The sequence below is a fragment of the Bubalus bubalis genome, chromosome 9, assembly GCF_019923935.1.
Source record: "Bubalus bubalis isolate 160015118507 breed Murrah chromosome 9, NDDB_SH_1, whole genome shotgun sequence".
Classification (NCBI taxonomy): Eukaryota; Metazoa; Chordata; class Mammalia; order Artiodactyla; family Bovidae; genus Bubalus; species Bubalus bubalis.
The window spans coordinates 27,301,802-27,311,930 of NC_059165.1; the positions used below are offsets into that span (position 1 = coordinate 27,301,802).

General features: G+C 45.3%; 1 protein-coding gene across 2 annotated transcripts in view; it reads right to left on the reverse strand.

Moving 5' to 3' along the window:
• The window catches only part of VCAN (versican), a 120,821-nt gene extending 111,979 nt beyond the window's left edge, over nt 1–8,842 (reverse strand). Inside the window, exon 1 of one of the 2 annotated variants that reach the window (XM_006053108.3) lies at nt 8,282–8,842. The gene's annotated coding sequence lies outside the window, so the exon portion shown is untranslated. The remainder of the gene's footprint in view (nt 1–8,281) is intronic. The other variant, XM_044947329.1, reaches the window with a different exon arrangement.
• Between the last annotated feature and the right edge of the window lie 1,287 nt (nt 8,843–10,129).

Below are 10,129 nucleotides of genomic sequence, written 5' to 3' on the forward strand. Positions count from 1 at the left end.
TAGTCACCAGAGCTTGCAACTCAAATTCCCAAACTTCTGATCTCAGAACTATGTTTTCACTGCCTCTTCCTTACAGGCCATGGACATCATTCCATTTCTCTAATTTCCATAAGTCTGTGTTCATGGTCATGGTTGTTTAAGCACACCATTTGCCTTCTTTGATTTTACAAAATGAGAAACTTTCTGAAGCTTCATTGTTTTTAGCACCACTCCAATCCGCATTTTCATTCTTCTGCTCTTCTGTGTGGGTCTTGTAAGCATTATCTGTTAGTGATAACAAGTCTGACTGCATAGAAAGACCTGGGAGATATGAGAGCTGGTGCCTATATTTAGTCTTCTATTCCAGTGAAGTCAATGAGAAGAGGAAAAAGTCATTGAACAATCAAGTCACAGCTGACTGAGGCTGTTTAATTGCCTAGGAGACATGAGAGACAAGGTCAACAGGATTCCTATCCATGAGAAACGTCTGCAAAGGGGATAAGGGTCATGCCAGGGGTAGGCTGCCTCAGCGAAAGAGAGAGCCAAGGTTTTAGTAAACAGATATTTAGTATTCTCCCTTGATCTTGGGGAAGCTCCACTGAGCAAAGGGTGACTTAAGGATGCAGACCCAGTGGTTTGTCTTCCAGTTCTCGAATTAGTTACCCTAGACAACCAATTGTTCAGAATACCTCAGCCACAAAGTGGATGCAAAGAGCATTGTCTCTCATGTTGCCTTGTGGTGCTTACACAAAGGAGGATCGCTGTAATGCAGAGAGAGATATCATGGTTTAAGCATACAGTGTCATGAATTTGCTTCCCACGAATAAATAGCACCATGTGAAATTACCACAAACATAGGTATGGATTCCTGCACCTGGACTTGGCTAAGTTTTTTCATGTCACTGCTCCTTAGTATTGCTGTGTTCACTGCCTGTGCCCTCCTTGATGTAAAACACACTGCACTTTCCATTCCCTTTCTCATGTTCTATTTTCATCACAGCACATCTCACCACTGTATATGTGTATTTGGGAACTGCCCTTCTCTGCCTGCCATAATATAAGCTCCAGGAAGGCAGTCTTTGATATTCTGTTCATTGCTGTATCCACAATGCCCAGGACACCCAGTAATATTGGTTGAATGAATGAATATGCCCATTTTGTATGTAATTATGTGCATGCATGCATGCATGCGTGCTCAGTCACTTCAATCATGTCCAACTCTTTGCAACCCTGTGGACTGTAGCCTGCCAGGCTCCTCTGTTCATGGGATTCTCCAGGCAAGAATACTGGAGTGGGTTGCCATGGCCTTCTCCAGGGGATTTTCCCAAGTCAGGGATCGAACCCATATTTGCTGCAGCTCTTGCATTGCAGGGGGATTCTTTACCCACTGAGCCACCTGGGAAGCCAATTATGTGCACATTATACACTATTTGGCACATGACTTTCTTCAGTCAAAATACAGTTTATCTCTGAGAATGTTGTGAATCAGCTAATACAGTTTGTCTGTGTTACTTTTAACAGCTGCATAATTTTCTCCTTCATGAATGTATCATCTTTTATTATACAGTTCCTGTGATGAGCCTTTAAGGTGTCTCCAGATTTTTGCAATGAGAAACAATGCTGCAAAAGGGCATTCTTGTCCATTTGTCTTGGGTGACATACCTACCAATATCTACATGACAATACCTAGAAGTGGAATTGCTGGGTCAAAATGTATATGCATTAAAAAAAATTATAGCTATTACCAAATCACTTTCTAAAGAGGATGAACCTATTTACATATATAAGAGATCCAGTTTCCCCGCAACTTGACCAACACAAACTTTTATTAAACTTTATCTTTACAGCTGATTGATGAAAATGGCACAGAATAAACTGCTGTTTCAATTATTATTTCTTTAATTATGAATAAGACTAAGCAACTTTTCATATGATTTTAAAACATTTATTGTTCCCTTTCTGCCAGCAGTCTACACACAAAACATTTGCCAATTTTTCTTTTTGATGGGCTGTGGTATATGCTTTTGTAAAAAAGTTCCTGGCATATCAAAATAGTTGTTAGGTCTTTGTTTCTCTTACGTTGCTGACATTTTCTAGATGTGTTATGTGTTTTGTGTAAATAATTTAATTGTTATTTAGTCAGATTTATCAATCTTCTCTAGTATAGCTTTTGGGTTACACCTTTTCCTTATCAGGGGTTTCTTTTCTCCTAGCTTATTATTTTAAACATTTTATAATTTCCTCTAGTTATTTTTTAAAAGGTTATTTTTTCACTCCCTACATTTCATATTAGATCCATCTTAATTTTATTCTGGGATAAATGAGGTAAAGATTGATTTGTATTTTGAGTGGGCCAATCAGTTGTGCCCAAGTCATTTACTGAATAAATTTTCATTTCCACTGAATTTCTATGTTTATTTGAGTCTGTTTATGGACTCTGTCTTCTAGTCAATGAAACCAGACAATTCTTTTTTTTTAAATTGAAGTATACTTTCTTTACAATGTTGTGTCAGTTTCAGCTGTGCAGCAAAGTGATTCAGTTATATATATATACATTATATATATACATATATATGCAGTTATATATATAATCTTTTATTAGATTCTTTTCCATGATAGGTTAATACAAGATATTGAATATCTTATAGTTGCCTGTGCTATACAGTAGGTCTTTGTTGTTCATCTATTTTATGTATTGTACTGTTAACCCCAAACTCCTAATTTATCCCTTCCCCTGTTTCCACCTTGGTAAACCTAAATTTGTTTTTTTATGTCTGTGAGCCTCTTTCTGTTTTATAAATAAGTTCATTTGTATTGGTTTTTTTAGATCCCACATACAAGTGTGAAACTAGACAATTCTGAGAACAGTATGTCCCTCTCTAACTCATTTTACAGGTTTAGTAGGAAATACATGATTTGGGTAATGCTGTTAATATTAAGATTATAGAATTAGATCAAGATGAGCCCCAGGGATATATATCTTAACACTCTTTATTTGTGGAGTTATTTATGAGAGCCCTTTCATAGGTACTTACCCTTTTGTTGTTTATAAATGTATATCCATTTAATAGATGTTGACACCAAATACCCAAAAGTTGTGTCTTAACTTGGTTTTCTTAACTAGGAATTGCAACTCAAGCTTTCTGATTCTAAGCCTAGTGCTCATTCTACTATACCACATGTAATAAATACCAACTCAGTAATTTAATAATAAAAAGATAACATATATTTTATATGTTTACATAGTTTATTATAAACTATGCAATCATAAATTTATAGATGTAACCACCTCTTAAAATTCTTAGAAGAATGAAGTAGGATGTATATAGATACAGAAAAAAGATAAATTTAAATGTAGTTCCCTAATTTACACCCTTTTAAAGATGATCAATCTAGCCAGCAGAATTTCAGGGAAACAGACTCATCACATAAAGATGCTTTGCACTGACCACTGAAACGGAACTACTCTTGGCACATTCAGTAATAGGAACACAGCTGTCAAAAAACCCTGGAGAACATATATGTAATATATATGTATAAATGCACATATATGTAATTAACCACATATAGGCTACCAGAGGAAACTGACAAACATTCACTAACTGAAGCGGAGCTTGGTCAAGACATTTATCTCTACTTCTCCTTGTTCTGATTCCAAATCAGAGTACAGACCTTGTATTTTCTGGTAAAGTACAGATCTATCCAATAGTCAACATGTTTTCTCATCGCAGAGCCAGTCACCCCCAACAATGAGTGTTTGTGACTCCTAACTGGTTTCTCTAGGTGGGTGGTGGAATAATAGCCTACTGCAGTCATTCATTGTTTTCCTCAAAAGAACCATGTGTCTGGAAAAGTTCTGTTCAGTCACAGGGAAATATCCCATTTTAAATATAGTATCTAGTGATGTTTGTCCATGAATAAAGTTAACAAAAATATTTAAACCCCACCAGGTATGGAAAGTTTAGTTATATGGCTACTGGGTGACAGTGTTGGTTGATCTTTGTGCTCTGATGTTCAATTACTGACCAACTATTAACCACAAAGTACTTAACCATAATAATGTGAGGAAAGAAAGAACAATGAGTATATCTGTAACATTAATCATATTCAGCCTTAAATTAACTTTTTAGGTCTTTTCCAAACAACTTACAAGGGTGCATGCAGATATAGGTATCCTAGGATATCAAAGGTATTTCCTTCCAGTTTGTAGGCACAGAGAAAAAGAAGAAACCGAAATCTATGTCTGTAAACATATATAAATCCAGGGGGATTCTTTTAAAACCTTAAATTTGAATTAAAGTTAAAATTCTTTTTACACTTTAAAAGTAGGAAATACAATTTAGGGCTAACTTTAAATTTCTTTATTTTACTTACTAAGAAAAACAAAATAAAACTTTGAATTTTTACACAAATCTTTAGCAATTGTCTTGACACTCATCCCTTTTCCCAGAACCCACAAGATTAAGGATCGTGGACTTCCTGCTGGAGGAAATAATTGCTCAACTACTTTGGAATCCATGGAAGCCTTTGCTGTATTAGCTGGGACATACAATCATAAAATCTTCTTTTTTTTTTTTTTTTTAAACATAGCACCAGAACCAGAAGTTCAGTCTGAGACCTTCTGCTTGGTATGTTCTCACATTCCAAGTTACATATTCCCCCAATTGGAACAAATTTCATCTCAAACACTAGTTGCTTCCATTGATGCCTTCCTATTTTTATGTTAATCTCACAACATCCTATTTTAAGTCTTTAAAGGAATATTTTCACTGTAGGTTTGGCAAAATTGCCAAGCATGTTTAAAAGAATTTAGGTCACAGCTTTTAGAAGGAGTCAAAACGGAACGGCAAGTGTATCAGTTAGATGTCAGAAGACGGACTGCATCTGCCTGCAATGCAGGAGACCCAGGTTCAATCCCTGGAGATGGAAATGGTTACCCACTCCAGTATCCTTGCCTGGAGAATTCCACGGACAGAGGAGCCTGGTGCACTACAGTCCACGGGGGTCGCAAAAGGTCGGACACAACTGACTAACACACTAGATCATTAAAACCCTGTTCTTCCAAGATAAAGCGAAGAAGTAGGCGAGTCTAAAATGCAGCTCTAAGTGGCAGCGTCTACTCTGCGCCACATTCCGCAGTCTTTCGCTCAGTCATTTCATAAATATGAGCTGAGCTCCAACCATGGGCCGGGCGGGAGCTAAAAGCTCCTGCTGCAAAGGGATCAGGGTTACACCCACAGCCCCTAAGGTTTGTGCTCATGGAATCTATCAGTCCTGTCAATGGCAATTGCTTGTGGTGCTAGACGAACTCTTCATGACATCCGGAACGTGAATATCTTGTAGTTGACTAAAAACGATCTTTAAAAAGTCAATATATAAACTCATCTCAAATTTGCTTGGTGTAAATCTTTACTTCTTTCCTATCGCCAGGCAAAATCTACTCCATCCCACTCCCAAGAAGCAAGGGGGGGGGGGGAATCAAGGGGTCTTATTTAATAAAAGTGTTTAGCGCTCTCTGGATAGAAGTCAGATCCGCTCCAGCAGTCTCCACTAGCCCTTTACAAGGGATGCGCGGCCGCAGGGCTCTCCCCGCCCCGCCCCGATCCCGCGGAAGGACCAAAGCCACGCCCCCGTCGGCCTCTGGGCGGTGACCCAGGAGGCGCCCAGCCAAGCCGCGGCTCTGTACGACTGCCGGTCCAGCAGTGCTGCTGTCTCCGAGCCCGAGAAGTCACACCCGTCTCGGGCCGGGAGCTGAAGCCCCAGCCCACGTGGCGGCGGCTGGTGAACCCCGGCGCTGCGAGAAGCGCTCCATGCGGTTCCTTTACGCGGGGACAGGGGAGTAGAAAGAAACCCCCAGCGCCCCCTCTCTAAGCCTAGTTCCTCCGCCTCTCCCCCCTACCCCCGCTAACCCCAGCACGCCGCTTCAGTAGGATTTGTTACCGCTCTGGGGATTAAAACAATGGCTTAAAATGAGACGTGAAATTCAGTCCAAAACCTTGAAACGAACCCAGCCGGTCCGCTCCTGGCTGTTTGCGTGTATGTGCCCCATCCTTTCTTCTTCCCTTTCTCCCCACTGCTCCTGTCCTTCCCTTCTCTCCATTTTCCACCCGGAGCCCTCCTCCCAAATTTCCGTCTTCGACGAGTGTTGTGAAATTGAGAAAGTTTAAATGGAGGCAATAGTCTGGGCGGGGCCCTAGCATCGATTTCGAGTGGTCATGGGCCTTAGTAAAATCTCCCAAAGATCTGTATGATCTTTCTTAAAGGGATGCCCAAGATAGAGTACCAAGCCCTCTGAAACCTGGCCACGTGTGTTAGTCTATCAAACTGCAGGCTGTCCCGGGAGCGCCGCGCACACCCTAGCGGACTCAAGAGAAGGCGCTTCAGCCCTTGGCAAAGACGTCTCCTTCCTGGGCCTGCCAACGCTTAGGTTTACTTCGCAGATTCCGAAGTAGAAAACTAAACGGGAAGCTATGGCCCTCCATCGTTTAATGCAGGGCAGTGAAAGAGGCTCGTTTGGTTTGGGGGCTGGGGCAGGGGGGAGGGTGAGCTCGTTTTTCTCCACCTGTACTGGATTTCTCCATCAGGGGGCGCCCACACCCGTCACAAAACTCCCTATTCCTAGACATCTGGGTTCTGTAAGCTCGAAGCTCTCCAACTGGGGGCCGATCCGAAGGAGCGCACCCGCCTCCCTCGCTCCTCCCTTCTTGCCTGCCTCCGCGGACAGAGGAGGCAGGGATTTCACACTAGCCATTCATTTGTCAGCGGTGGGGGAGGGGACGCAGGAGCGAAAGAGACGGAGCAGAGGCTGGGAGAGGGGAAGGGAAACAGAGAAGATGGAGACAGAAAGGTAGAGACAAAGATGAGAAAGCGGACAGAGATAGCCAGACTGTCTTTCCGCCTGTGGGTGTGCGCACGGCGGGATAGCTCTCCAGGCTCCGTGTAGATGTTTCCTCCCTCCCGTAGCGTCTCCAGGGAACTTGCAGGACTTCTTAGGGCGCAGCTGGACCCCAGAGCACATAGTTTAAGCGATGACACTAGTTTTCTACCTCGCTCTCCGCTGCCTGACATAGGGATCGCTCCACGCCCAGTGACACAGTGAGCCTAGACAACCCTGATGCCCCCCAGCCCGCACGCACCAGGGATACTGCCCGGCGGCGCCCACGCCTCCGCAGGGCGGTGGGGCGCTCCAGCCCAGGGCGTCCCCCGGAGCTGCTGACACTCGCTCTCTGCCGCCGCAAGAGTCGCCAGTAAAGTTGCTCAACTAGGGCCGCGAGCGGGGAGAGGGGTGGGGAAATGGAAGGAAAAGGAGGGCTGCAGTAGTCCGGGCGAAGAGGGCTGATCCTAGAGGCCCCAGATTCGGGTCCCCACGCCACCTTTGTCTGAAAAGCGCCCTGAGCGCTGGCTTGCTGGTTGAGACGGGAGCAAAAGCCTCTACCTCGCTTCTCAGAATGAGCTAAAATTCTTGCACATCTCTACTGGTTCGGAGCAAGCTTTTCCCGCCCTGGCGCCGAGCAGACCTCCGCGGCTCTCCAAACACCCCACCCCCATCCCCTGCTCCCTCCTGGCCGGCTCCGGAGCACGGCGCGCTGGACAAAAGAACCCAGGGGCACCCGAGAGAGCCGTGACAGCCCTCAAGTCGCCAAAGAGACGCGGACCGGGAACCCTGCACCTCCCCCAGACCGGACCGCCTCCCAGACAGCCCGCGGGATGAGGGGGTCACGTCCGCTCAGAACCCGGATCGCCTTGTCAGGAGCTGCCCGAGAGCGGCTTTCCAGGAACGCGGGCACTGACCACACACCAGGGGCCGGGAACCAGGTGGCCTGCACCAAGGCGGCTTCGGGGATTTGCGTGTGGGCAAGTCTCGGGAGTCCCCATTCAAACTTTTGCCTCGAGCAGGTTAACGACAACAAAAAGATCAAGGTGCCAGGGTCCCTCCGTCCTCTCCAGCTCCAGACCCCTCGACGTTTCTAGGGGGGGGTCTCTGCATTTCCTTCCCTCCCTTCCCCCAATTCCATTAGTCAGTCTACCCCCACCCCACCCCGGGCTTCTTTTGTCTGGATCTTTTTCAGCACCAGGGTCCCTCCGTAGTCCTCTCTCCAAACATCCTTCTGAAAGTTACCTGCATTTTTTACAGTGCTTATATTTTCTTAACTTCTCAAAGATAGTTCTCTTTGCCTTAATTAAAGCCTTCTACCAATCACAATGTACTTTTTTTCTAAACTCGATTTTTTTTTTCCTATAAGTTTTTCTTGTTCTTTTCTTTCCTTTTTTTTTAAAGGGGAAACAAAAGAAACGTGATTACCTTGAAAGGCGGCTTATTGCAGTTTGGGGGGAAAATTCACCTCAGCGCTGCGCGATTGGGCTCGGCGTTGCCGGGGCGGGTCACATAGGAAGCGCGGTGTCCTGGGGAAGCGTGCGGGATGGTGCTGGAGGATGCGGGGCTGGCCGCAGATCCGCGTCCCCACGCCTGTCCGCAGCACCTAAGAAGGTTCGCGGCTGTTGCGCCCTCCTGACTGGAGTTCCTCCTCAGAAAGGCTCGGGGCAGCTCGCCTGCAAGTTCAAATGCGGGTTGTGACACCCATCATCATTATATCACTGTACCGTCAGCGCCGAGGAGGAGACTCGGCGAGGAGGAGGAGGAGGAGGAGGAGGGTTCATTCACAGGCTCCTCAAGCGCTCCGCAGCTTCAGCCACTCCTCAAAGCTCAGGCTGGGAAGGCAGGCAGAGGGGCGGAAAGGCAGCTCCCCGCGCTTGCGGTAGGGACCGCCTGCCTCCCTCCTCAGGCACTCCCACCTCTCGGCGTTTCTTCCTGACAAGCAAGTACCAATCGGCTTGGGGACAGCCGCGCTCCCCATTCAGCGGCTCACTAAGGAACATCGCGCGGTGCGCGAGGAAACCGCTGCCCTCCCACCCTTCCCCACCCCCTCTTCCCCGCCCCCCGCGCTGCCGGTGCTGGCTTAGGGGAAAGGAGCCCCCAGGCTCTTGTGGGGGCAGGCCCGCAGGAGACCATTGAGTACCGTCGGTTCTTCTGGGGAGCAAACGAAACTCTGTAAAAATTAGCCCAGAACTTGGTTACAGCGTGTTTACGCGGCCACCGAGCCTGCCTGTCCCATCTGAGGCAAGTGTCAGGGTCCTGGCTTCTGCCAACCTGAAAGAGACACTGAGACAAGGGGACCCTTCTGAGACCTAAAGGGGAAGTATAAGAATCCCCCCACTGCCTTTCCCTGGAGCTACCCAATGGGGAGCCCAGGGTCATTGAGCAATCTACAAAGACCCTGCTAATAACGGGGCTGGACAGGAAATTCCCCGAGGCAAATCCCTTGTCAGACTCAAACAGATCCTCTTCCCCTGCCACAAACCTCCAGAAGGCTATATTCCGCTTTCTTCTTTCTTTCTTTCCCTCAGTCTTTCCAAGTGTCCCTCGTGGCAGAATATTTAATAATTTCTCTGAGCAGCCGAGGTTCCTTGGATGTATCAATCACCTCCCCTGTGGTCAGGAAATGGGACCCTAATCTTTCCTGAGTTTATGTGATTTTTATTCTCAGCCAGGTCCACTGGACTATGTAAACAATATCAACACATGGAAAAGTCCCCTGCCTCCTGCTACAAAAGCCTTCCAAGAGGACCTGACATCAAGGGTCAACCAGTTGACACAAAGGATTTCTGCCCCTTAGAAAAGAAAGACTTTGTATTTCCCTTTCCTTTGAAGTCAAGTATGAGTTTATACAATGAGAACAAAATAAATCCGAGGTGCATATCAGTTTAACACAGAGGATACCAGAGTGGATAGCACACTTTTCTTTCTACACAAAAATAGAAGTATTCCAAATATGGAAAATGAGATAATTCTTCTCACTAAAGTCCCTATTAAAATTGTATCAAACTCAACATCTCACATGATTAAAGGAGAAAGTCCGTTTTCACACTAAATTTCTTTGAGTAAGTTGACTTAAGTTCATACCTTAAAACTTGTAGCAGCCTAGACTCTTGTAATATTTCTTTTGCAATTTGTATGTGGTCTCCAGGATCATAGATTTTAATTAATAAACAAATAGAAGATTGGTCAGGAGAATTTCAGTCCTCAAAATGTGATTGATTGATGGATCTATCTATCAGTTCAATACTGTGAATGATATAACTATTAATTATA